We start from the raw sequence: 24,976 nt of genomic DNA on the forward strand, positions 1-24,976 counted from the left end.
CCAATGGAGACCTGACGTCATATTAAATGGGACCAAGATATTGAGTTTAACCTTGAATAATTTGACGTTCATTGACTCGTTGAACTTCCTACCTATGGCATTAAGCAAATTGTCAAAAGCGTTCAATTTACCCGCAACCAAAGGATACTTCCCGCATTTCTTCAACACCAAGGAGAATCAATCATATATTGGACCACTTCCAGAAACAAAGTATTATGGTGCAGATGAAATGGCCGTCGAAGACAGGAACAAGTTCATGCATTGGTACAACGATCATCGTAATGACACGTTTGATTTCCAGAAAGAAATTATCAAGTATTGTATTCAAGATGTCAATGTACTGCGACAAGCATGCGTTTCGTTTATGACGTCATTTGAAGTAGAAACCAAAGTGAATCCCTTCTTGGAGACGATCACGATTGCCAGTGCTTCCAATTTAGTATTCCGCCGGAATTTCCTCAAACCCAACACTATTGGAATTCTACCGGCACATGGCTATCGGTGGAGAAGTACCCAATCGATCGCTGCAATGCAATGGCTGGCCTACATTGAAAAAAGCGAAGGAAAACAAATCTTACATGCGGCCCGACAAAAAGAAGTGTTTATTGCGGGATTCCATGTTGATGGCTACTACCAAGATCCTGAGACGTTAGAGGAGCACGTCTACGAGCATGCCGGCTGCTTTTATCACGGGTGTAAAGTATGTATTACTACAGGCCGTAATCAACCCATCTATGGCAATCCAGAAGACACCATGGAATTCCGTTATGAACGAACGCAACGCAAAAATGCAAGACTGCGTGAATTGGGGTACATTGTACATGAAATGTGGGAGTGCGAATTTAAACAGTTCTTGAAACAAAATCCTGCAATGGCGACGTATCTGAAAAATCACCCGTACATGAACCGTAGACCATTAAATCCAAAAGATAGCTTTTTTGGAGGAAGGACCAATTGCGTGAAATTGTACCACCAAGTCGACGAAAAAGCAGGAGAAGTAATAAAATATTTCGATATTGTCTCGCTTTATCCTTACATAAATAAGTGTGCTAAATACCCTGTAGGCCATCCTAGAATTTATCTACAGGGTGATGAAAATATACCATCAATAAATAAAGTCAATGGTCTGATCAAAATGACGATATTACCAAGTCGCCATCTTTATCATGGTCTCCTGCCTTACCGATGCAACAAGAAACTACTCTTTCCACTGTGTGCTGCATGTGCCGAAGAAATGAACCCAGACCCTACAGCAACGTGTACGCACAACGAACAGGAGCGATGCCTCACTGGAACATGGGTATCATATGAAATACAGAAAGCAATAGAATTAGGATATCAACCGGTGGAAATTTTTGAAATTTGGGATTATGACATTGAACAATATGATCCCATCACGAAAACAGGTGGCTTGTTCACGGAATATATCAATACGTTTTTGAAATCGAAAATGGAAGCTTCTGGCTGGCCCAGTTCCTGTGTGACCGAAGAAGACAAATCAAAATTCATACAAACCGTCCTGGAGCGTGAAGGTATTGCATTGGATCCGTCCAAAATTGAAAATAATCCTGCACGAAGAAGTTTATCTAAGCTTTGTGTGAACGCTCTATAGGGAAAACTTTCGCAACGTTCAAACTTTAGCCAGACCACAATTATTGATCGGCCGGAAGAATTTTATGAAAAACTCACTTCCCCCGACATTAAACTCCATCAAATTGTACCCATCAATGATACGATGTTGTATGCGTTCTGGGAGTACAATGAACATGTGCCTGTTCAAAACCGAAACACCAATGTCGTGTTAGGCGCATTTACAACATGTCAGGCACGTCTGGAACTGTACAAGTACCTGGAAATGTTGCAGGAACGTGTTTTATATTTCGACACGGATTCTGTGATATTTACAGAAAAGCCCGGGGAGCCAACCATTGAACCTTCAACGTACTTGGGATGCTTATCGGACGAGATGGAGTCTTATGGCCAACGAGCATACATCAAGACATTTGTCAGTGGAGGACCAAAAAATTACAGCCTAGAAATATACAATCCGGATACCAACGTCACCAGCTACATATGTAAAATTAGAGGATTTACATTAAACTACAATGCAGGACAACAATTAAATTTCAACACGCTAAAAGAAATGATTACAAATCAATGCCGTGGACAAGTCACCATCACTATCCCCCATAAAATGTGCAGGACCAAAGACCATACCATCGTCACACGCAAAGAAGAAAAAATGTACAGTATCCGATACACAAAACGTCGATTTAAAGAACTCAATTCCTATGATACGGTTCCGTACGGGTATGTTAAAAAACAGAAGATGGAACTGGAAAAAGAAGATGAAGAAGAAAAAACTGTAAACACTCAATGAGGCCGTAATTTCTTTTTTTCCTTTTCCTTTTTCCACTCCTTGACCATAAAGCAGCAACACCAAGAAAAAAAACGCAGTACCCAGAAGAGATCATAAACCACCAACACCATCAGTGGAAGAAATGTAGTCATCTCGTACCTAAGGGGGAATCTTGACCATAAAGGAGCAACACCAAAAAAAATGCAGTACCCAGAAGAGTTCATAAACATCCATCAGTGGTTGAAATGGTGTCATCTTGTACCCGAGGAGGAAGATGAGCCTAAACACATCCATCTTTTACGAGTAAGTTTTATTTCTCTCTTATCAATATTGACTCGTTTTTATTGTTTCAGAAAAAAGAAATTCTTAAAGTAATCCGTTGTTTCTTCTTTTTCTTTACGGGATACGTCTACAAGATTCGAAGATGATGACACGTCCAACATATTCATTAACTAGATCCTGTATTTATTATGTTAATCACCTTGTATGAGAAGAGCACATACCTTTCGTTAAAATACAACAAGTTGAAAAAAAATGTGTTTTATTATTTCTTGAAACCCTGAACACTTATTTTCAAATCATGGCCAAGATTTGGTTTAAATGATTTTGTTCGAAAAATTAATTAAAGAATTTTTAGTGTCCAAAATTTGGTTTTTAATTTAGTTGAAAAAAATTGATTTGAAAATTTTTAAATGTGGTTTACATCTTTAGTTCGAAACTTGTTTTTAAAAATTGGTTCGAAATTTTTTTTTTAAATTTTTAGTTCGAAAAATGTTGATTTGAAAATTTAGTTCGAAAGTTTTTTGTTTAAAATATTTTTTTCGAAAAATTTTTAATTTTTTAGTTCGAATTTTTTTTTGGGGTTCGAAAATTTAAAATTTTTTTAGTTTGAAAATTTTTTGATTTGAAAATTTGGTTCGAAAGTTTTTAGTTTAAATTTTTTTTCGAAAAATTTGTTTAAAATTTTTAGTTCGAAATTTTTTTTTTGAAATTTTTGTTTCAAAATTTTTAGTTCGAAAATTTTTTGTTTGAAAATTTTTTAGTTTTGAAATTTTTTTAGTTCGAAAAATTTTTTGTTTAAAATTTTTTGCACTCTGCGGAACCGTTTCGAAAAGAACCGGAGCAGTTTAGGTAAGAAAAATCTGGCAACACTGTTTTTATTAATGAAGCGCTTACTGAGCGTTTAAAAAATCGCTTAAACTCACAACAATGTGTTATAAGAAATCTACAAGCGACACCCCTCTTTCACCATTGTTACTTCCAGAGACATAGGCTACTAATTCAAGGACAGGATCTCCATCAAGGTAAGAAAGCTGGTAATCATCTTATCTGTCAAAGAGAACGATAATATTTAATGTAAACTTCAGTACAATATCATGATACCAAAAAGTGTTATTTAAGGAGGAGGTTGAACCCTCCATGGGAACTTTAAGGATAACCATAAAAGGGAACAAAATTCTAAAATACAGGTCTAGGGTGGATCGCCGTCATAGCACTCTGAATGTCTAGCATTGGGGTGGGGATGTAAGATTATGCGATTTCTATCAACCAATCAACATCGTGGTACCAAAGCAACCATCTTACCCGTAAAATGGAAACAAATGAGTGAGGGGTTTTCCCACGTATTCTGTTCACCGTGTGGCGGGTCTAAAATCATGTGACCTCTGTCGGCCAATCAGAATCGAGGTACCAAAACACTCATCTTACTCGTAAAAAGGGAACGAATTTCAAAAGTCACAAGGCTTAAGATCACGTGACCTCTATCAACCAATCAGCATTGTGGTACCAAAGGATTCATCTTACCCGTAAAAGGGAACGAATTTCAAATATCGCAGGGTCTAAAATCACGTGACATTTGTCAACCAATCATAAACACTCATCTTACCCGTAAAAGGGAACAAATTTCAAAAATCCCGGTCATAAAAGAGAATGAGGGATTTCCCCGCAGGGTGACTCATGACGTCATACCACGTGACCTAAAAATTTGAATTTCCCGCGTGGGCGGGGCCTAACGTCACGTGACCTCTCTCAGCCAATCAGAATCGAGAAAATTTTTGCTGACTCGGCTGGCCATACGGGGGGGCCTACTACTCGTATTAAAGAGACGATGCTAGAAACAAGAAAGCATTGTATTTTGACCTTGCAAGGATTAATGACTTTTGAAACTAAGAAAGAAAGAAAAAATGTTGATCTCGCATTTTGCGACCAGAACGGAAATACAAATGTAGCGAAGTTGAATAATAGAATGAGATACAGCTTATAATTAAAATAAAGAAGTGCAGATTTATGCTAGTACATTTTTTTCGTTTCTTCTGTTGTTGGTCTTTCTTCTGTTCCCGGTAAGTACTTGGAATTTTATTCTTCTTCTTCTTGAATGTGTGGCTCTCCTTAAATTTGTGTTCCCTCAGTTTGGTCCCCGTATAATGGCTTTAAACAGTCCCCCGCAATGTCTTGAATTCTGTCCTTGAATTTAGATGGTAATTCGACTCGATATAAATTTGAATTAAGTTTCTACAAGATTCGTGCCGGGCCTTCATAGTGAACGGTAAAATGTTCGGGTAAACCAATTTTTCTTGAGGGGTAATGGTCCCCTGGATTATAAGTTGTCTGTCTATGGCGCTTATTTTAAAACTGCTTTCGTTTGCTGGTACGCCTGTTCCAGGTTGTTTCGTACTTTCTTCCGTATGGTCGCTAGTTTATCTCTATCAATTTGTATATGTTGTCTCGATTCGAGTGTACATTCTGTCGGGATCCTAGGTTCGTAACCAAACAACAAGAAGCGTGCTGAATATTTGGTCCCTCCTTGTAGGTACATATTGATGCCAAAAATAACCTGCGGTGACCATCTTTCCTAGTCCGTATGGTGTTTTTGTACGAAAAACTTAAGACAATTCTGTATGATTTTATTCGTCTGTTCTACCAGTCCTATGGAAGCATGATTATATGCGGGTGAGTATTTATAGACAAAATTGTACTTCTGTGCTAAATTTTGTAAACGAGTTGCTCCATGTACTGGATGTTGATCCCAATACAGTGTTGTAAAAGCTCCAAATTTGAGGATAATATCATGTTCCAAGAATTTCTCTATATTTTGCGCGTTTATGGCGTCTACTGTTTTTGCTATCACATATCGTGTGGCTAGTTCCGTGGCTACTAGTATGTACTTATTTCTTCCTTCTCTGCTTGGGAAGGCCCTAGCTCGTCATATATCCATGTTGTTGCTATCTCTCTCACCGGCTGATGTAGAAGTTCGGCTTGCTTCTTTTGTGGTAGTTTCTTTAGGCGTTGGCAATCCTCGCATGTATGTATTTGTGAGCAAGATAATTTTTGAGATGCGGCATATAAATTTTCTTGTTAGCGGTTTTATACGATTTTGAGAACCCAAAATGTGGATTGGTCGCCTGACGGTGTACGTTGTGAACCACAAATTGGATAGCAACTTCGGTATACATAAGGGATATAGTAAACCATAATCAGGGTGATTTTGTTTTCGATATAATATGCCGTTTTTGAGAAAAAAAAATCTTGCTGATTTAACTGTGGAGATCTTGTCCGGTTCCTTTCCCTCTAAAACGGAAATGATGCCTTGGTAATTGTCATCCTTACGCTGTTCTCTTGCGATATAGGGTAAAAGCTCGTTATCTCCTGCTTAAACAATATTAACTTGAAGACTATTTGATTTAAAAGCATGGTAGTCTTCCCCTTTTTGCTCTTTATTTCTTCCTTTTTCCTCGCCTTTCCTAATATTTTGGGTTTGTTCGAGCCTACTGATGATGTTTGGTGGATGTTTGGACACAGGTAGATACTGTATATCAAAATCATAGCCAGCTAAGAATAACTTGTATCTTGTATATTTCCCAACCTTGTCCGGTTGAGTGTTCATCGTCGCTATATACTTTGCGTCTAAGTACAGATTAAATTTTCTATGTAGTAGGAAATAACGAAATTTGCGCAATGTGTATATGAGAGCGTACAACTCTTTTTGCCATATGCTAGCTTTCTCTTCATTTTTCGTTATCCTCCGAGAACAATAACCAACAACCTTTTCAGTGTCGGTTTTTGGGTAACAGCAGGTCAATATTCCTGCTATTTGCATAAAATTACTATCGCTGTAGACGCCAATTTCTAGCGAGTCGTCAAAATGACCGAGTGATGGAGCGTTTAATATGTCTTCCTTCAATTGTTGAAAGAGAACATCGTGCCACTCCATCAATTTAAATTAAGATTTAGATGTTACTAATTGCTGGAAAGGCTCAATTTTTATTGTAAAGTCTTTGATGTGGGCTCTGAGGTATGAACATAGGTCGATAAAGCTTTTGAGAATCCGTTTAGTAGTCGGTCTCTTAAAATTTCGTATCTTCTTAGCTATTTTTGGAGATATTTTAATGGATTCCCCACTAACAAGGTGTCCTAATACTTTAAGTTCCTGGTAGCCAATATGTATCTTCTTGGGTGATGCCCGTGAATCGTGTTTCCTAAGCTTCTGAAATAATTCTAAATCCTGTAGTTGCTGTGGAAAGTTATATGAACTGCGACAATGTCGTCGGCAAAATTTGTAATTCTGGTAGTCTGCTCGTCTGCTAGGTTGTTTATAATCAATAGCACGTGTTAAGTTGACACGTGCTTTTGTCGTGATGTGGGGATCCTTACAATATATATATATATATATATATATATATATATATATATATATATATATATATATATATATATATATATATATATATATATATATTATACAGGAGAAAACTGATTAAGTAAGTTTACCCGTACGAATACCGATCCCCCCCCCAAACATCTACTAGAGCTTTCACTTCTCTACCATTCATTGCCATGCCATACAAAAATAATTTTAGCTGAAATGAAAGGAGAAAAGACGGGAAAGAAAGTGATCCATGTAACGGGATAAATATTGAAGAAATTGTTTGAGGACAATTTCAAATAATGTTATTATTTATTATTGATCATATTTATTTCAAATTTATGTGACAATCAAAAATTTCTTCTTGTTTACTTTGTGAATTGTGTTGATTTCCAGAGAATCTAACATAAAATTTACATACATTGCAAACATATAAGATGTGAGTTGTGTGAAAGTGAAATAATACATTTGTTCTGTACATTTTATAATAACGTTAACTTACACATATACTAGTGTTAACTGTGTTCTTTATTATTTAAACTATATTTCATGAAACAAGACCCAACGCTGTAGTCAATACTTAGCTGTGGTAGTAGAAGGCTAATTTGTTAACGTAGCGTTCCTAATAAATTTTATGTGGTATTTCTATAATTTGTGTCCCGGAATAATTAAATATTACATACAGTGATGAAGTTCAATAACTAATATAGTATAAAAAATTAAACCGGTCTCTATAATCATGAAATTAAGAGATCACAGTGTAAACCATCAAATACATCTAGTTCAATCATGAGTGCTATACAGTAGAGCGTCGATTATCCGAAGTAATTGGGGGACATGGGGGTTCGGAAAACTGGTTTGTTCGGATAATCGAACTGTACTGTACTGTACTGTACTGTACTGTACTTCTACAGCCAGTGCCAAACCGACAGAAGTGTGCTGATTGTTGAAACACAGCGACTGGCGGCTTGGCCGGTCAGCAACGCCTTATGAAGGCCCCATTAGAAGCAATGTTCTGCCAGCGGTGGCTCAGTGCGGCGACTACTGTGGGAAACTTGGTTTGGGAGTGAGGGGGATGATGGACGGTAGGGTGGGAGAGTAACAGGTGCGAGCGAGTACACAGTTCGGTTAAGCGGTCGTTCGGTTGACCGACGTTCGGATAATCGACGCTCTACTGTAATTAAAATTTCATTGGCGAGAGTGACTTCACTGCAGAAAACAAATTATTCTAGTACAGTCTAGTGCAATGCCGACAATTTAAAAACACCTTAACTCCCTCTATATACTCTATATATGTATAAGCCCTGGGACTTCCGAAAGGTTTTGGAACACCATTTACATAATTTGCGCAGAAATATGGCGCGGGATCTTCTTCAGTGGGCATTGCTTAAATAACTTTTCTAAGTCCATTTACTTAGTTAATATTTTATATTTAAAAGTAAGAAATATGTACATATTTATTTCATTTCTTCCATACATAAACTTGATTTGTTGCTAGAAACAAGGAGAAACGTTGTTTATTGGATTATATTGTTCTCTACCAGTTATCAAGAGTCCATATTTTTATGTTTTCAGCAGACTCGCAAAAATTTTCGATTACATTAATCAATTAAGTTTATTCTTAATTTTTAATTTAATCAATTAAATTTTTCTGGAGTTAGTTTTTAATTAGTAATAGATTAAGAATCCTTAAGGATCAAAAATTAATCGTCATTTTTCCTCAAAATCTATATAAAATGGATATTCAAAAATTTCAAATGCGACGTATTTGAAACACTTCATAAGCGTTTTCATAGCAGTAATTTGCTGATTTTCCAATGGGAACATTTTGGCCTTATTTTGCCTCGAAATATGTGTCAATCTCTAGTTTTTGTTTAAAGAAGAGTAAACTCACATACCTATAGGATAAACCAGTCGCTTTAATAATTTTTCGGTTGATGCGCCAAAGGGTCTTTTCGAACAAGAAAGGTTTCTGATTATATTATTTATTATCTGCATGGTTTAACCTGTTATTGATCACGCAGTTATTCGATTCTTTAACACTCGAGAAACAAAATGCTGAGTATGAGTAGTCTGGTGGATGGTATGTGTATGTTTTGTTCCGTAGACTCGGCAAGAGTATTTAGAAAGAAGTGACTAGAAGCTAATTTCAAACTGCTTGTCTCTTCTGGAACCGTAGCTGCTCAATATGTATAATGAATCATAAATACGGAAAATAATATTAGAAATGTATAGAAAGTAAGTAATGTAGTAATAAAATGTTTTAAAATAAATCAGTAGGCTGTCCTGGGTTTGTCTTACAGTCCAGAAATCTATGGGCATAGCATTCGGTTTCACAGCTGACAGACATTCTCATTTTTGTACGTGGGAAACGGGCATTATTATTTTGAGGGCATTGGGCATTGTATATACTAATGAAAATATAGATAAAATACTAATGAAAAACATGGAACTCTATTCTGCTACTGGGTAAGGTCTTGGAAACAAAGCTCAAAATTAAATTGTTTCTGAATAGATTCTACCTGTGTTTCAAGAGGCGTAAAGAATCAAGTAGAATTGGTACACAAAAATTCATAATTGAAAGAAGTGCAGATTCAACCGGCAATTTTGCATTTATATTTCAGCTTCACGCTAACTCCTGTTAAACTACCTGGTCATAACGAAAGTTCCTATGTGCCTCTCTCCAACCTTCCAAAGTAGGCTTAAGCCTATTGCTTGAGGCTGCAATTAATCAAGAATAACGAATAAAATTCAGCCCGTGCTACAAGTTTTTCCATTGCATTACATTCAGAAGAAATGTCTCCTATAAACTTCGTAAAAAATCGTTCAACTTTGATAGAACAGTGTAAGTTCTGCTTGCAAAGCTTGAAGTTGAATGCCACAATTCTCTCACAAAGCATTGTACATTCACACAATTTACAAATATTTCTCACCTTTTCCGGCCATAGCTTGGGTCTCAACCAAAAATTCAGCTAGAATACAACGAACCTAGAAATATTGACTTTGTAGACGCTGTTGTCTGAAATTACTTTTAGGTAACAGCCAGGCCCGTATCCAGGGGGTCTACGATGGGCCGGCCCCCTTAAAGTTTCGCTGGACCCCCTAAAAGTTTCACGGTAGGCTTGCAAATGAATTATAATATGGTTGGATCGGCCCCCAAAACTTCAGCCGGTCCCCCCACCTACATTTTTGGGCTGGCTGCCGGCCTGGTAACAGACTCTACAAAAATACATAGATGCAGTCGTATGAAAACAATATTCTTGGAACTATTCCGAATAGATTTGAATTTGTATTTTATCACGTCTTTCTACGAAAGAGTGGTTCAAAACTCTTTATTTTGTCTAAACAAAAACATATAAAACCTACCATGCCATTTCTGCTATGGGGAAGAGCATTGTCTGGAGTAAAAAATAGTTATTTCCACTCTAAGTAAGAAGAAAATTATGCTGTTATTACAGACGTAGTGTTTGTCATGTAAATGTTGTATATGAATTTTGTTTAGACTTTATTAATTTTTATTCAAATGTTTTGTAAATACTCTTATATACTATCATTATATTTGTTAAAAATATTGCATCTTTCAACGGTATATATAGAGCACATGACAGGTGGTCTGTTCCGTCAACCCTCAATGTTTACATTGATGGCAGCAGTGAGACGAGAAGTAGACAATCACTTGGGTTGTTTGTTTATCATGCTGTTAAATCTTACATACCTAGGTAGAGTGTCATATATTTTTATTTAACCCTCCATAGCCCGCGTAGTCAATTGTAACATCATGGCACGCGCTCGGAGTTTCACTCCACAATATTTATTTATCTCATTTTAATGTGTATTTTGTTTTGAAGCGATATTAAATTTTTATTATTTTCTTTGCAATGTTTTTGACAATTGCCCATGTATATTTCACAGCACAAACTCTTTCACAGTTCTAAGAAAACTAAAATTTCTCTAGCCGCGGAGTCTCCGCAGATAGTCACTCAGCGGTGCGTGCTACGGCGGGTTAAATGTTGTTGAGTATATTTAATGATGATTGTTACTTTACGACTGTAAAGCAATAAAATGCTCTTAAAGTGCAAAATTTTGAACATTCAATAGAGCTCAACGACTATGTTCAAAAAGTAGTGAGAGGTGATAATGTTTTGTCTGATCAGTGTAGTGTGCTGTATAGGCCTACGGTTAATAAAGGAAGGATATAATGATAAAATAGCTAGAAAGAAACCATATAATATCCAAATTAAGAAATATAAGGTATACAAATTTGCTACAGCTTTCATAGATAAACCCAAAAATTGGTAGGGATATGTGTTAACTGACGAAACTAAATTGAATTTGTTACTACGATGGAAAAGTAATAGTTTTTCGACAAGTAAATATAGAACCAGTGTTGGGTAAGTTACTTGTAAAAATGTAACGCGTTACAAGTTACTTTACTTTCTCTTAAAATGTAACGCGTTAGTAACGCGTTACTTGCCTCAAAAAAGTAACTGTTACTTTACTTCGAAAGTAACGCGTTACTAACGCGTTACTTTTAGGTCCGAAACATTGAATATGTGGAAAAAATCCTATTACTTCAGTTTTCCGTACTGCTATTACTACCGCTATTATTATTATTATTATTATTATTGCACGTTCTGAATCGATTTATGTAATTGCAAGGACAAAATTTTTACTTTATTTCAACTACTGTATATGAACATTTTAATATAATGTAACATTGACTAAAATGCCATACTGCGTTACTTGTAGGGATGGGCACGAGTGAATTCGAGCAAGTTTTCTTTGAAACTCGATTCGACTAGAAACAGACATCTTTGAGCTCGACCCGAGAACTCGGCTTGAAAAATTTTCTCCAACTCGACTCGAGTCAAATCTGGTGTATAGTTTCGAGTACTCTCTTCAAGTATCTTACATAGACAATATAATTATTATCAATGATACTACTACAACTTCTTCTTCTTCTAATATTATTATTATAACAACACTGTGTATAAACATGAAAGATAGGCGGTTTATATATGAATACTAAAAAAGTAGTTGATTGCCAACCTCGGTAATCGTGAAGTCTAGGAGTAAAGGACATTGTTCACGAGCTTCTGAATTTGGGTTGAGAGTCTAGGTTGAGTATTAGGGCTCGAGCCAAACGTTGTTAAAAGTTATAGGGCACTGGCCAAATATCTTCAAAACTGCTCGGCCCGGGTTTAGAATTGTCAACGACTCGAGCAGATCGGCTCACAGCTCATTCACTATCGACTGAAACCGAGAAGTGAGCTGGGCCAACAACTCACCCAACCGAGTCGGCTAGAGCCCTTCGCTCAGTTGAGTCGAACCGAGCAGATGGCTTATCCCAACCAAGCCAGCTCGAGCTGATGGTTCACCCCATGTTAGCCGGCTCGAGCCATCGGCTTAGTTAAGCCGAGCCGAGCTAAGCTTGTTATAAAAAAATATCTTGTCTCGCTATCGAAACGAGACGAGATGCGAGCAGTGTCCCCTCTCGTGAACAACACTAAAAGTATTCCATATTACTGCTTACCTTACATTTCTCATGGCTTTCGCTTTCCAGTGTAATCAGCCCATGATTTCAAAACGAGTTAAAACGAGCGAGCCACTTATCAAACTCGACTCGACTCGAAACTCGATGCTAAAAACAGTGAATCGGCTCGGAACTCGACTCGAGAATATTACTTTTGACTCGACTCGAAACTCGACTTGGATTCGAGTCGAGTTTTAGCTTGACTCGTGCCCATCCCTATGCGTTAGAAAAACTGGTTGCTTATTATTATTCTGCTAAACTAATTATATAATAATAACAATGTTGCTATGTAAAATTAAAAATACAGAATAGTGCCAGATAATAGTGCTAAAATGTGCTCCCAGCAAAGCATCAAAAGAAAAAAAGTGCTCAATTATATACTGCAAAAAAAGGGTTGCCAAGTTGGGGGCCAGCATGAAGGTAGCCCCGCCCAACCAACGCAGGGCCCATAAACTAATGCCAGATAATAGTGCTAAAATGTGCTCCCAGAAAAGCATCAAAACAAAATATGTGCTCAATTATTTACTGCAAAAAAATGGTTGCCAAGTTGGGGGCCAGCGTGAAGGTAGCCCCACCCAACCAACGCAGGGCCCATAAACTAATGCCAGATAATAGTGCTAAAATGTGCTCCCAGCAAAGCATCAAAAGAAAAAATGTGCTCAATTATTTATTGCAAAAAAAGGGTTGCCAAGTTGGGGGCCAGCGTGAAGGTAGCCCCGCCCAACAAACGCAGGGCCCTCAAACTAGTGCCAAATAATAGTGCTAAAATTTGCTCCCAGCAAAGCATCAAAAGAAAAAATGTGCTTAATTATTTACCACAAAAACAGGGTTGCCTATTTGGGGGCCAGCTTAAAGCTAGCCCCACCCAAAAACGGAGTGGCCCCAAACTAGTGCCAAATAATAGTGCTAGAAATGTGCTCCCAGAAAAGCATCAAAATAACAATTGTGCTCAATTATTTAACGCGAAAACATGGTTGACAAGTTGGGGGCCAGCGTGAAGCTAGCCCTGCCCACCGAACGCAGGGCTCCCAGACTAGTACTAAAAATGTGCTCCCAGAAAAGCATCAAAACAAAAAGTGTGCTCAATGATTTACCGCAAAACTAGGGTTGCCAAGTTGGTGGCCAGCGTGAAGGTAGCCCCGCCCAACCAACGGATGTACCCCAAAATAGTGTCAAATAATAGTGCTAGAAATGTGCTCCCATATAAGCATCAAAACAAAAAGTGTGCTCAATTATATACTGCAAAAAAAGGGTTGCCAAGTTGGGAGCCAGCGTGAAGGTAGCCCCGCCCAACCAACGCAGGGCCCATAAACTAATGCCAGATAATAGTGCTAAAATGTGCTACCAGAAAACATCAAAACAAAAAGTGTGCTCTATTATTTACCGCAAAACTAGGGTTGCCAAGTTGGGGCCAGCGTGAAGGTAGCCCAGCCCAACCAACGGATGTACCCGAAAATAGTGTCAGATAATAGTGCTAGTAATGTGCTCCCAGATAAGCATCAAAACAAAAAATATGCTCAATTATCTACCGCAAAAACAGGGTTGCCAAGTTGGAGGCCAGCGTGAAGCTAGCCCCGTCCATCAATCGCAGGGCCCCCCAAATAGTACTAAAAATGTGCTCCCAGAAAAGCATCAAAAGAAAAAATGTACTCAATTATTTACCGCAAAAACAGGGTTGCCCATTTGGGGGCCAGCTTAAAGCTAGCCCCGCCCACCAAACGGAAAAACCCTAAACTAGTGCCAAATAATGGTGCTAAAAATGTGCTCCCAGGAAACCATCAAAATAAAAAATTTGCTCAATTATTTAACGCAAAAACAGGGTTACCAGTTGGGGGCTACGCTACCCCGGCCACCCAACGGAGGGAGCCCAATCTAGTGCCAGCTAATAGTGCTAAAATGTGCTCCCAGAAACGCATCAAAACAAAAAATGTGCCCAATTATTTACTGCAAAAAAAGAGTTGCCAAGTTAGGGGCCGGCGAGAACCTAGCCCCGCACACCCACCGCAGGGCCCCCAAACTAGTGCAAAATAATAGTGCTAAAAATGTGCTCCCAGAAAAGCATCAAAACAAAAAATTTGCTCAATTAATTACCGCAAAAACAGGATTGTCAAGTTAGGGGCCAGCGTGAAGCTAGCCCCGCCCACCAATCGCAGGGCCCCCAAACTAGTAATAAAAATGTGCACCTAGAAGAGCATCAAAAGAAAAAAGTGTTCTCAATTATTTACCACAAAAACAGGGTTGCCTATTTGGGGGCCAGCTTAAATCTAGCCCCCCCCCAAAAGGAGGGACCCCAGTTTAGGGCCAAATAATAGTGCTACAAATGTGCTCCTAGAAAAGCATCAAACCAAAAAATGTGCTCAATTATTTAACGCGAAAACAGGGTTGACAAGTTGGGGGCCAACGTGAAGCTAGCCCCCAGCACCCAACGGAGGGACCCCAAACTATGCCAAATAATAGTGCTAGAAATGTGCTCCCAGATAAGCATCAAAACAAAAAATGTGCTCAATTATCTACCACAAAAACAGGGTTGCCAATATTGAGGGCAGCGTGAAGCTAGCCCCGCCCACCAAACGTAGGGACCCAAAGTAGTGCCAAATAATAGTGCTAAAAATGTGCTCCCAGAAATGCATCAAAACAAAAAATGTGCTCAATTATTTAACGCAAAAACAGGGTTGCAAATTGGGGGCCAACGTGAAGCTAGCCCCCAGCACCCAACGGAGGGACCCCAAACTAGTGCCAAATAATAGTGCTAGAAATGTGCTCCCAGATAAGCATCAAAACAAAAAACGTGCTCAATTATCTACCACAAAAACAGGGTTGCCAATTTGGAGGCCAGCGTGAAGCTAGCCCCGCCCACCAAACGAAGGGACCCAAACTAGTGCCAAATAATAGTGCTAAAAATGTGCTCCCAGAAATGCATCAAAACAAAAAATGTGCTTAATTTTTTAACGCAAAAACAGGGTTGCCAAGTTGGGGGCCAGCGTGAAGCTAGCCTCGCTCACCAATCGCTGGGCCCCCAAATTAGTGCTAAAAATGTGCTCCTAGAAGAGCATCAAAAGAAAAAATGTTCTCAATTATTTACCGCAAATACAGGGGTGCCTATTTGGGGCAATCTTAAAGCTAGCCTTGCCCACCAAACGAAGGGACCCCAAGCTAGTGCCAAATAATAGTGCTAAAAACATACTCCCAGAAAAGCATTAAAAAAAAAAATGTGTTCAATTATTTAACGCAAAAACAGGGTTGACAAGTTGGGGCCAGCGTGAAGTTAGCCCCGCCCTCCGAACGCAGTCCCCCCAAACTAGTGCTAAAAATGTGCTCCCAGATAAGCGTCAAAAAAAAATGTGCTCTATTATTTACCGCAAAACTAGGGTTGCCAAGTTGGGGGCCAGGTGAAGGTAGCCCCGCCCAACCAACGGAGGTACCCCAAACTAGTGATAAATAATAGTGCTAAAAATGTGCTCCCAGATAAGCATCAAAGCAAAAAATGTGCTCAATTATTTACTGCAAAAACAAAGTTGCCAAGTTGGGGGCCAGCGTAAAGGTAGCCCCACCCAACCAACGGAGGTACCCCAAACTAGTACCAAATAATAGTGTTAAAAATGTTCTCTCAGATAAGCATCAAAACAAAAAATGTGCACAATTATTTACCGCAAAAACAGGGTTGACAAGTTGGGGGCCAGCGTGAAGGCAGCCCCGCCCAACCAACGGAAGGACCCAGACTAGTGCCAAATATTGGTAGTAAGAATGTGCTCTTAGAAAAAGATCAAAACAAGAAATGTGCTCAGGTATTTACCGTACAAAAAGGGTCGTCAAATTTTGGATCAGTGTGTAATAGTCTCACCTACCTAAGTGAGAGGTAAGATACTAATATTTAAATGTAATGCTTGAATTGTGCTAATATACGTATATTGGCTCAGAGGCCATTTTATACTAGAACATTACTCAAATGTTGATATTTGTGGAAGTGAAAAGAAGGCGGCAATGTTCTTTAGTTCTAGTACCGCTAAAGATTTCGCCTATTGTAACGGAGAAGTCTGGGAGAAACAAGTCAGTATCGCCAACCTCGGGACCATGGACCCCCGATTGCTAACGAAGAACGCTAACCACTTGCCTATTCTCCGAGCTGTTTGCAGTAGAAAGAACGCTAGCAACAATTTGTATCTGGAGTGAATTCTTGTACAGGATGGGCCAAAAATCTTAAGTCAGTGGAGTAAATTTTAAAATTTTAAAATAGTGGGGTGAAACAGATACGCATTTTATATACAAAGGATATTGTCGTAGACCTTACCGTGTTCCTGGTGGCCATCTTGGATTCAACTTCAAAATTTCAAATGGGAAGGGGTATGTGAGACACATTATGTAGCTCTAGTATTTTCTCAGAAATTCAGATATTGATTGTTTTTAGTATCTCCAGTGGGGTATTTACGATTTTGTTTCGAGGGGGCTCTGCTAACTTTGTTCCTGGAAATGTGAAAATTCTGCAAGATATTTAATTTACTTTGATATAGTAAATACAATTTCTGGGGATGATTAAGCCCGGAAGCCCCCCTGAATACGCCACTGACTATTTCTAATTGTTTTTGAGACATTTATGAGAAACACGTATCACTTGTCGTTACAATACGTGTTTCACATGCTGCCCATTCTGTTCATTCGTCAATATTAATCAGTGCTCCCTCTCTGCATGAACTCTGAATAACACTTCAATCTGGAAAGAGTATATTGTTTTACGGATTCGGCTCTTCAGGTATCAACATCCCATATCTTCACTGCGTAAACCGTCGAATTTACGTGGCCTCAGAGATTAAAATTTAAAGGTGTCAAGATCAGGTGATCCTGGGGACCACTCAACAAGTCCCCTCCGTCCAATCCATTTCCGCGGAAATTGTTGATCCAGATAAATTCTAAACGAGGCGGAGCCCCATTTTGTTGGAAGAATGTGGGAAAATTACCATCTTCGGATAACCGTGATGGAAGCACATCCTCTTGCAGTAATAGCAGATAGCCATCTGCATTAGAGTCCTATCAATGAAAAAGAACACTTCGTGTTCTCCAAATTCTACACCATACCATTGCCTTCGGTGTTACTACCATTTTGCTGGAATAAAATCAATGCGTATTGACATAGGACGAATATTGATGGTTTTCCTTATTAACTTCGCCATTGACGTACAAAACAGGTTCTTAAGACAAAATTATCTGATGTGCGAAACCCGGTGTTTCTTGAATTTGTTGCGTGGCTCCCTCTGCAAATTGTACTTGACGATCAGTGTCATCTTCAGTAAGATGCTGAAATAATTGCAGTTTGTACGGGTGCAACTTTACAATCTCTATGCATTCTGACTTGGTGAGGACAATCTTCAATTAGGACAATCTGCAACGAGAGAAAACGAAACAAACATTAAATATCGTAAAAACCGTTAGAGTTAGTCAAAAAACAATTACAAATCTGAATTTCTGAGAAAATTCTGGTACTAGACGAAGGAAGGTGAAGGAAGATGAAGATGGAAATTCAGTGCTACACACATCGATTCCCATTTGAAATTTTGAAGTTAAATCCAAGATCGCGGATATAAGGATGGCCGTTGGAAACGCAATATGGTCTGTGACGTTTTCTCCTTTCAAGGTAACATGACTAGTGACATTTCATTCCTATCTGTTGCATATTTTGGAATTAATTCGACTGCCCTAAGACTTTTGGCTCAACCTGTGCGATGTATACTTCTTTTTTTAATTTTTAAGAAGTATTCATTATTGATGAATTGATTTATATAAGTGGATATTATTCCACACCCTTGAACTTTGTAAGACATTGTGAAGTCCATTTAGTTGTACTGCGACATCTTCAAATTTGAATTTTAACTAGATCAGAATTTTGTAAAGTCTTTGCTCATTTTTGTCCAACCAAGGAAACAATTTTGTACCACTCAAATTAAGGAAGGAGGGAAGGAAATTTCAAAGTTTGGGCCACTTCTATCACCTGTTTTACGACATTTTCAAATTCGACTTTTAACTAGTTCAGAGTTCTGTTCAATTTTTCTACATTTTTGTACCACCATAAAATTAACCTACCGTTCAAATTATCAAGGGAGTACTATTTTAAAATTTGGGCCACTTCGACCACTAAATTCTGAACTAGTTAAAATTCAAATTTGAAGATGTCGCACTATAGGCGATCAAAGTGGCCAAATTTTGATATATCTCTCCTTTGTTAATTTGAATGGTACAAAATTTCTTCCGGGTGGTACAAATATGTACACAAAATTTTAAAATTGTCCTTCTTTGTTAATTTGAATGGTACAAAGCATTTTCTTGATGGTTCAATAATGTACCAAAATCGGACAAAATTATGAGCTGGTTAAATTTTGAATTTGAAGATGTACTACAGATGATCGAAGTGGCTAAATGTTGAAATGGCCGTCCGTCGTTTATTTGAATGATACGACTTTTTTTTGGTTGGACAAAAGTGAACAAAAACGGACAAAATTGTGAACTAGTTAAAATTCGAATTTGATTGTGTCACACTACAGATGATGAAGAGGTCCAAATTTTAAAATGATCTCCCTCGTTTATTTGAATGGTATTTTTTTCCCTCGGTGGTGAAAATGTATAAAAATAGGACAAAATTTTGGGCTAGTTAAAATTGGAGTTTTACAATGTCACACTACATGTGTTTGTAGTGGCCAAAATTTTGAAAATGATACAAAGCTTTTCTCGGTTGGACAGAAATCGGACAAAATTCTGAACTAGTTAAAATTCGAATTTGAAAATGTCGCACTACAGGTGATAGAAGTGACAAAATTTTGAAATGGCCTTCCCTCATTTATTTGAATAGTTCAATTCTTTTCCTTGTTTGGACAAAAGTGACAGAAATTGGACAAAAATCTGAGCTAGAAAAATTCGAATTTGAAGATGTCACACTACAGGTAATCGAAGTGACCAAATTTTGAAATGATCCTTCTCAGTTAATTTCAGTGGTATGATATTTTTTCTTGGTTGGACAAAACTAGCAAAATTCTGAGCTAGTTTAAATTCGAAATTGAAGATGTGGCGCTACAGATGAACGAAGTGGCCAATTTATGAAATTGCCCTCCTTGGTTAATTTGAATGGTATTTTTTTTCTTAGTTACACAAAACTGGACAAAAATTGGACTAAATTCTGAACTAGTTAATCTCTTCGTTCCCCACGTCTCCTGTAGGAGACATAACCTTAGTAGGAGATATTTTTGAGTCACTGAGTCCCAATGTCGCCTACAGGAGACATAGAGCCCCGACACTCCCAACACCGTCACCCGTTTCTTGCCATTACATGTATGCGAGCCAAAGCTATAGATGGGAGCAAATACATTAAAAAATACATGCAATTGTCATCAAAAATATGCTCAGGACCGAAGAGGTTAAGATTGGAATTTGAATATGTCCTACAACAGGAATCGAAAAGGCCAAATTTTGAAATGGTCCTCCCTTCTTTATTTGAATGGTTCAAAATGTTAGTTGGTTTGGATAAAAATGGTCAAAAATTGGACCAAATTCTGAGCTAGTTAAAATTCAGATTTGAAGATGTCGCACTACAACCAAATGGTCCCGAGCCGACATTGGTTCCTGGACGGTTCCTGGAATCGTAAACCACAGTGCAGTTTTCTAATATGAACCTGTTTCAAAGAGGTAACCGAAAACCGGAAAAAAGGTTTTATTTTTTTTCTTGATATGTGTTATAGCAAAAATACTCTTTTAAAAAAACTGAGAAATCGTAATTTCGTTTCCAAAATGAAACAAAAGATTCAAAGTTACTTAACCTGAACGAAATCATTACATTTTTCAGTTCTTTTTTTCTTTCTAAAGATATAAGAATATCCTGGAAAAGTTTCAATCGTGTGTCCGTTTTCTAGTTGAATCGAAATATGGTTTGGTTTCTGATATAAACCGACAGATTTGTTTAAATCTTAAACCGAACCTAAACCGGTTTACCTGTGTGAAGTAACTGTGCATTGGATATAAAGAAACATGAACTTTTGAAAAACTCGTTGAAAGAAAACTTTGATTAGAACTGTACATTTTTAGACATCTGTTGTAAACATATTTTTGTTAATAAACTCGACTAGCTTCCTTCTTTCCTTTCCGCATACCTTCAAGCACAGCCTGATACTTCCCGATTCATTGGACTCTTAGGTCATCATTCTTGAGCTGGACAAAACTACGAGGAACAGAAGAACAGGGGGTATTCGTCACGAAGTTCAGGAAGGTGCAGGATCATCGGAGACAAGCAGATCCCACCATTGGAGGACCGCCGACTCCAAGTTTAAAGAATACCATTCTACCGGTTCATCGCCGCAGATACTTTGGTCAGTTGTGATTAGTGTAATGAAGATGTAAGAGGACATCCTAAAGAAGCATTATTGTAGAGACGCATCACGGAGAGAATTAGACGCCCATAGCAGTCCAGCAGGATTGAATTCCAGTTGTTGGCTGTTACCAGAACATCAAGGTTCCTTTTAGGCAAACCCTTCATCGTTTCAGATGACCAGGACGACGCCAGTCTCGATGGATCTATCAGGCTAGTGCTCATCCTTTATCTTTCAATCATAACCTATTTCTCTCTCTCACCTTTCCCTACTAGTCATCTTCAAAATTGATACATTTGAATTTAATTTAAATTCAATCATAATTTAGTTGTTAAGTACCGTGTTGTGCATCAGTTCCATCCCCAATAGTCACTTTATTCTATGAGTATTTTTTAAAGATTATTCTGAGCTACAATTGATGGCACAGCACCGGCACACCTGTAGTATCGGTATTGTTTATCATAATGAAAAATTTCTCAGGGTATATAAGATTACATTTTATTAAATTGTTAAGTTCTCCAGGAAAGAATATAAATTTCATTACTGCCAATGCCAATTTACGATAAATTATTACAGAGCAACCAATGCAAACCGTCTAGAACTCTTGCAAGTCACTCACGAAGTACCTTTGAGGTTCAAGTTTCTTCTTCCAATAAACTGAATTATTGTAAGTACAGTAGAAAAATAACTCAGAGGCGAGTGAAACACTAAGATAAGTGGAGGGTGAACCGCTGTGAAGGGATTATTGATCGAAAAAGCGTTTTTTTTTTTTTTTTTTTTTTTTTTAACAATGAAGCTGAGAAGTGCGATAAGTAAATGTTAAGACGTTTTCAGGAATATTAATTTAAGGAATTACTTAATACATGATGTACTACATGCAGTAGCAAAGATGACTAACTTAACGTCTTACAGATATCACCATTAACTAGTTATTATAAACAAATTATCACTGTAGCATGTATGCATTATGTTAAACGTGGTAAGCGTGAAATGAGGTGGTAAAAAAATTTTAAAAAAACTTCAAAAATAATAATTAAGCGCTGCCAATATATCCCTCCAAACTAATTTCAGAGAAAAAAAAAAAGGTATTTGCATCAACAAGATTTCCCAACCACCAATGAAAAAACATTCGGGTTCAAAATGTACATACCTATATACACTCTCAATATTGCTAGTAGAAAAATTGATATCTAATTTGAAGGGAATTTAGCATTACTATTTGGTATTAGATGGATCGACTAGAACTTGGTAACACTGTTTCTGCGGTAAATAATTTAGCACATTTTTTGTTTTGATGCTTTTCTGGGAGCACATTTTTAGCACTATTATTTATCACTAGTTTGGGGGCCCTGCGTTGGTTGGGCGGGACTAGCATCACGCTGGCCTCCAAATACGCAACCCTGTTTTTGCGCTAAATAATTGAGCACACTTTTTGTTTTGATGCTTTTCTGGGAGCACATTTTTAGCACTATTATTTGGCACCAGTTTGGGGGCCTTGCGATGGGTGGGCGCGGCTAGCTTCACGCTGGCCCCCAAATTGACAACCCTGTTTTTGCGGTAAATAATTGACCACATTTTTTGTTTTGATGCTTTTCTGGGAGCACATTTTAAGCACTATTATTTGGCACTAGTTTGGGGGCCTTGCGTTCTTGGTAATTTGAAGAGCACATTTTTTAAAATTTTGCATTTTGTGAAGCACATTTTTAGCACATTTTTTGGTACTATTTTTTAAAAATGTGCTCAATTGGGATGGGCCAGCTTCACGCACGTGAAAATTTCTAGTAAATTCATTCTATTGATTATAGTTTAGTTCAAAAGTTTGGTTATGGATTTCAAACTCAACTTTAACATTATCTTAACATTTTCACGTTTAAAGATACTTGTAATGTTGAATGCTAGGTTGCATTTATAAGAATTATTTTTTAAAAAAACGAAACGGAGTACTTTTTAATCTGGAGATCTGTGGTTTATTTTATGCATGCTTACTCCATGCACGTAGCCAGAATTTCGTAATAGGGGGGGTCCGTGACGAAATACTATGGTTATCACACTAGGGGTCCATCATTCTAAACTATTTTACTGGCAACATATATTGGTTCGTTTAGCCAGTATTTCGTAATTGGGATGGGGTGACGAAATACTATGGTTATCACACCAGAGGCTCGATCAATCTAAACTATTTTACTGGCAACATACCCATACTGGTGTGTTAAGACAATAAAATGAGGATATCTTAGTATTTCAATAACAAACTATGGAGAAATCTCGAGTAAAAGAATATTTAAAAAGGTATTGAAAACGATACAGTCTTTCGAGGTCATATGAACTGTGCTCTTCTTGTCTTCTTTCTTCTTTTTCTTATCTTCGTTTTATGCCGACAAGGATAGCAACGAGATCTCTTTCATTGTAAAGACATCCTATAAAATGGATTAGTGTTGTCGCGAAATTGAAAATTTCTTTAACAAGTGTAACTGGAATCTATGTTGCTCTGCTCAAACTATTGGTGATTGTGAGCATTTCTTAAGTTCTAGCTGAGAGTCTATCTGATCGAACCGGTTTATCGATCGGCATTTGTAGTCCATAGGATTAGCATGGAGCTAGATGGAATTCGAAATACACCGTTACAATAATATCCGTTTTTAACTTGACCCTTCCCCCTGTTTCCTCCACACAAAACTTCTCATAAGAAAGAGTAACCAAACGCTTGCTGTAGCTTTATATTTTAAACGCTGAATCTTCTTTTTTCTCGTTCCTTTCTGTTTCATTCCTCCCTAATATTTTTCATTTCTGGTTCCGAAGGGAGTCTGTACCCCCCGGACCCACCCCTTGGCTACGTGCCTGCTTACTCTTAGTTATGATCTAATCTAGACTAAGCCTTCTTGCGCGAAAAAACTACTGCCATCTATTCACTGCGTGCACACAGAAATTTACATTTATTCTGCTTCTCTCAAACCAACCCAAGGATCTTTGCGCTGCATCCCATTTAACCATTAGAAATTTAATCAGTACCCCAGATATGACTCAGACGCATATTTTTTCACGCTCGACCCTAGTCACAGGAGCTAAACACGCGGTTCTGATTGGTTGAAGTTATCCGTTTCTCACCACTTACAAGGAAAGTACTTGGGATCGAACGGATGAATACGCACAAAAAGGAAAGCAAGTGTAATGTTAGCAGTCCGGAAGCAAACAGTGATGTCCATTTTTCTGCAAGACGCTGTAAACGTCCGCAAGAGCAGGGCAAAGTAGAGCACGTGCAATAATCACAGAATGTTAGCTCTCATAGTTCGCGCTTCATCAAACTTTGCTATGGTGCCCTGCTTGATTGTCTAACTGTAGTGTTCGATTTCCTTTGAACGCAACCGTGTTTTGCCGTTCCTTTGCTACATATTGTAACAAGCTCTTAATATTGGTTTTTGCCTCCAGTTTCGGGTATCGTTGCGTACATGATAATCCTCGAATATACTGTGTCATCAGTAAATTGTGTGATCACACTGTCTACATTACATCTTTTCGGCGACGTTCGTATTCACTCTGGCTACTTTCATTGTCCCTTGCAGGACTTACGGTCATTATACGTCCACACTTCTTCCTCTTCAATCTCTTCACAATCTTTACCAGTGCGCTCTAATGTTTGTAGACTTTCGGTTTCTAACTGATTTTCATATTTTTCCATAATTAAGTCTTCTAGAAAGCATGCAAATATCTCATCTTCCAGACCAATTCCTTCCTCACGATGTTCCTTGCGTCGCACATTCAGTCCAACTAATTCGCACTACATTCATTGGATTCATCACCACTCTCTGCGCCACTTGACGTCTCACTACATATTCAACCTTTCCTCATGCAAAGAACTAGCGTTTGCAGCTTCACTGTTGGAAGTAGTGTAACGGTATACATGAGGTGGGCTCTCTGCCACTGTATATCACCATCTATTGGTGCAAATTTGCACCAGCTTGCAGACAAACTGACATCACCTATCGCTTTAGGGGTACTAACACTGTTCATACTCTTATTTCTATGCATATTTTTTCGGTCGAGCTCACGTTCTTTCCTTGACGGCCATATACACACAAATGAAAGCATGTGCAATGTTAGCA

At 38.0% G+C, this 24,976-nt stretch overlaps 1 protein-coding gene across 1 annotated transcript in view; it reads left to right on the forward strand.

Annotated features, from left to right (window-relative positions):
* LOC145662734 (uncharacterized) overlaps window positions 1–24,976 on the forward strand; it is a gene marked incomplete in the record, with an annotated part of 1,843,005 nt that overhangs the window by 1,643,785 nt on the left and 174,244 nt on the right.

The sequence above is a fragment of the Thermobia domestica genome, chromosome 10, assembly GCF_964235325.1.
Source record: "Thermobia domestica chromosome 10, izTheDome1.hap1.1, whole genome shotgun sequence".
NCBI lineage: Eukaryota > Metazoa > Arthropoda > Insecta > Zygentoma > Lepismatidae > Thermobia > Thermobia domestica.